A 4,721-nucleotide genomic window follows, 5' to 3' on the forward strand; every position below is an offset into this window, starting at 1 on the left:
CTCTGTGGGTCTCTGACTTATTTTTTAATAAAGGAACCTGTTTCAAAGGCAGGTTTTAGGATTTTTTCAGCATTGAATTAAACTAATTAAATTTCTGTATTAGTGTTATTTTTAGAGCAGCTTTAATGTGCTAAAGCATGTTACAAAGTCAGCATCTTGCTAGCTACCTTTACAACTAAAGGCAACAGTTCTTCAAATGCCACATTTTGTGGCTATTTGGAACAGGTGTGGGGTATCTGCAGATCAACTCATTACACTTAAAACTTAACAGGATTTGATATATCAGCCTCATAATTTGTTGGTATGGTTGATTTTTCTGTAGTACCATTGAACAAAGTTGTTCAGCGTGATTTAGTCTCAGTCTAGGATTCATGCATCACCACTCTACAAATCAAAGCCAGTCTCTGGAAAAGTGTAAGTAGGAGGAGGGAAATGCAGTTTGAATGAAGCAGTGATGCAAGAACACTCAAGCCTCCCCAGGTCCTGCTGCTCCCCACCTCTGAAATCTGCATTGCTGTATAAAGTCTATTTTGGAAAAATAGTTCAGCTCCTTGCAAGGTCACTGCACAGACTTTCATTAGAGTTAGACTGGGGCTGGTGTAGCTGATGCCTCCAGACTCCAAGTAGCATATAAGTTTGTGTGTGTTGGCTCCAGCCTGCTGTTGGGAAGTGACATGCACTCACTGAAGAAAAGAGCTGCTTGTGGTTTATATCTCCCTTGTTTAATGTCTGTCTTTGGGCTTTTCTGTACCTACCTACATTTCCTTTCTTGCCTGTGCAAAACTGAGAGTTCATGGCCAAGGTTTTGTGAAAATGGATGGCATGTGTATCAACAGGAGGAAGTAGAGTGCAGGCATTTTAAATGGCCATCCGCCCACATAGTAGTGGGCAGTGTTTCACCAAGTCAGTTCTGCAGTGCTCTTTGGTAGGCAGTGCCTGGGAAAGAAACAAAGTCGAAATAGTGGGTAAGGACAAAAGTCTGTCAAGTGTTCTGCTTTGTATTTAAAGCACTTGACTACTGCTTTAATGTGGGGAAATGCTTGGGAGGAGTGTATGGCATTAGCTTCCTCATTTCAGATTGCCAGCTGTAGGATAGCTGGCTTTGGATTTTGAAACTGAAATACGGTTCAGGAGAAATTGGACTTTACTACACACAGTTTTCTAACTAGCAGAGCTGCCATATTCATTGGGAGAGAGGAAGGCAGGCATTCAAGTATCACCACTGCCTTAAAAAATATTCTTACTTGAGCACAATTTCTTCTTTCCAATGGAGGAAGACACTATACTGCTCAGATGACAGTGGGTTTCTGGGCTGGGTGCTGTGCCACTCCTGAACTGGCATGTCTAGAGAGGGCACCTACCATTGTGTTTATGTGCAAAAGTGAAAAGAGGAAGTGGAGTCAGTAAAATGCATCTAAGTATGTGGATGATCCAGCTAGTCATTTATGTTTTTTAAAAAAATTGGATTTAAGAAGTGCTGATGGAGGAGTAGGGCAGAAAAATGCAATCAAATTGATGAAACCCTGGTGCACCACATGATCTTGCCCTCCTTGCTTTTCAAATCCCACACATTCTGCCAGAAATAAAAGGCACCTTTCTCATCACAGATTTTCAAAACAAGCCTGTCTCTCAAAAGGAAGAAACAACTGCTTTGGATCAACTTTACAAAAAAAAGAAGTTGTTGAAGCTGTGGTGCTCTGATGTCAGCCAAACAAAAGACCTTGTTTCTTCTATCTGTTTGTAGCTGGACTGGCCCTCATACAAACACTGAGGAAGCCAAGGCTCAAAGGGCTAAGCTGGTAACAGGTATAACTCAACTCTTCTGCCCAACAAAAAAAAACCCACAACACAGGGACAGGAATTAAAATTGCAGCAAATTAATCCTGCTGGGAAGTGTATACTGAGTATGTTGAGATTCCCAGCCCATGCCAGCCCTGGGGCTCAGGAACCAGCAGCAGGTACCTATCAACATTTTCCATGGGAAGAGCTCATGCAATTCCTTGCTGTAATGTTTTCCTGATGTGCTAGCCTGGTCAGGGCCCTTGTCACTGTGAAGATGGAGAGTGTGGGAAAGATTTATCATGTAACTGGACAACTCAACTAAAACAACTTTAAACACTTATACTTCTCTATTACTTTATTTTCAAAAGCCAAGCAAAACCTTTTCAAACAAAAAGAGCAAAACCTTCTTTGCAATTTAATTAATCTGCTCTGCTTAAAACTGAGCTGTATGCAAAGACCAAAATGTGCTTCTAGATGTTAGTCTCTTCCTATTTCCCCCCTCCCTGCATGCATGTACAGGCTAGCTGGAGATAAAGATTCCAACCTCCGACAGTGGGATGGAGAGATGTATTTAAAAGGGACAAGTGTACTATTCAGACAACTGAAAGTCAGGGGGGGGGTTTAGAACCAGTAACCAAACACACCAGAGGAAAAGTTCTTTGCTTCAGGTTTACCATTTTGTTATCTCTAGCAAGACTAAGAGGAGATTTTGTGATTCAGTACAACTGTACTGATGTCGCTACAGAAACCCTTTTCACTCTCCAGATATTTATACCACAGCTAGGTTGATTAAGACTTGAGAAATCTTTATTATCCTGTAAGACTTGTCTTTGCAGTTACACGGGTTTAACAATTTGCTTAAACTGATGCAACTTTGTTGTTGCCACTTGGGGAGGATGCACCGTTTGCATCAGATGTCTCTGTTCAGTTGAGGCAGGAGTGTCCATGCACGAAGTGCCAGAAGAAACAATCAAAGCACATGCCACTATTCACTAAATTCCCCCTACTATTAATATTATATTTAACAATCTTGAATAAACATAGGTTGCTAGATTCAACACCAACCGTGATGATAGAATTAAACAGATGTATTTTTCTTCCCCCAAGAAGATGTGGGAAATTACCTCGGGAAATGCATTAAATTTGGGATGGTAAGTTTTACAGGAATTTGTCGCAGCATTTTGCAGGCACATGGCTGAAAATTATCTGCCTAAAAAATCTGGTAGCTTCTGAGCCAGCTCACAAAACAAACAGCTGTCAGTACCTGCTAGGGGGTGGTCACCTACCTTAAGAGGAGAGCTGAAAATAGAAGCATCTGATTTAACCTGGGAATCTCTAAGTCTCTTAAAGGAGGAGGATCCTGTTGAAAGAGCTTGCTTCCTGAATGCATCAGGGCCATGAGACCTACAGGTAAAATAGAATGAGACAAACATTCTTTACCTATAAGCATCCAGACAATTCTAAGGATCGACTGATTTGTTTTACAGAGAACCCTGTGAGAGGTCCTACTTGCCCCTAAGAAAAAAGAAAGAGAGAAAATATTTTCTTCTAAATTTTTTACAGAAAAAGAAAAGTGACTGTGAGGTGTTCTGTCTGTATCTAGCAGCCACGGTAATTTTCAGTCATCATGACATGCACATTACTTTTGTTTCCTCTTCTCTTACACAAAAGATGCCAGTTATGCATGTTTAACTTGGCAAGTGCTGACCCTGACCCCTGTTCATGAACACAGTATTTGTCAAGGTATGTTTTCTTAATTTGAGTGCTGGTGTGGGATTGTCTTTATATTTTGAAAGACTAACATGCTGAGAGGCAGCTATAGTGCAAGTGTTGCTGTGGCCATTTCCATCTGAAGGAGCAGGTTTCATAGGATGGATAAAGCTTCCTTTTCTGAAGATGTGAGAAGCATGTAAACACAGCTGAGCAAGGTACCTTTGAGTTTGTTGTATTGTTTCAGTTTGCCTTCAAGATCTGTTTTACATATATTGCAGAATAGTGTGTATTGGTCTTGACATGAATGAATGGATTTCCTGTTTCCCTAGCAGTGATTCTTTACTTACCAACTGATTATACCCTCAACAGCAAATACAGAAACCTGACTGCAGCAAAGGTGTGTTGAGAGTCAGCTACTGCAGCACATGCATCTTTTTTCTGTGATTACCACTTTTTATTTGTAAAACTGTAGTTTGATAGAGAAGGACTGTCACATTAACTGTAGTTTGATAGAGAAGGACTGTCACATTCAGAAACTTTGCTTGATTACTTTTTGACAGACTGAAAGTAAGCCAAGAAACCTATGCTTTGCTTAATGCCTGCATCAAAAGAGGCTCAGAGTATTTAGGAAGCTTTCAAGTATATAACATAGCTAGTTAGTGTCATATACTCCCTAGACAAACTGAATTATCAATTGCTGAGCTTCTGTAAATGGGATATCAAAATAATGTCACAATCTTTTAACTTTAGCTGAGGAAATGTCCAAATGTGATACGAAATGGAAAAAAAGAGGACTTACAGTGTAACAGTTGTTTTTGTTCCCCTCTGAGAAATGGAGAACATTTTTTTCCACTTACTTTTAGCTTGATGCTACTCCTTTAATTTATCTGTGAACTTACAGTGCATATTAGAGCCTGTCAGACTGTCAGCTTTGGTAATGGCAGAAAAAAGAACAAAGTGTGAAAAAGAAAAAAAAATGCTCCTGCAGGTTACTATGAAAGCAGGAGGAAAATATACTTGTAACCTGAGAAATAGGGGAGGCCAGACAAAATATCCTCAGTAGTCCTTGCAGGCATTGTTATCTATAAAAGGCATCTTCTGCCTTCTGAAGTGTATTAGTTATGTTCACACATGAGGTCTTAGCCATAATTGTCTCCTGCTTTATAGCAAGTAATGTTAACAGCTGTTGCAAAGTGTTTCCCTACTGACGCTGTCTTCCATGTATG

This window comes from Apus apus, chromosome 4 (assembly GCF_020740795.1).
Source record: "Apus apus isolate bApuApu2 chromosome 4, bApuApu2.pri.cur, whole genome shotgun sequence".
NCBI classification, from domain to species: domain Eukaryota; kingdom Metazoa; phylum Chordata; class Aves; order Apodiformes; family Apodidae; genus Apus; species Apus apus.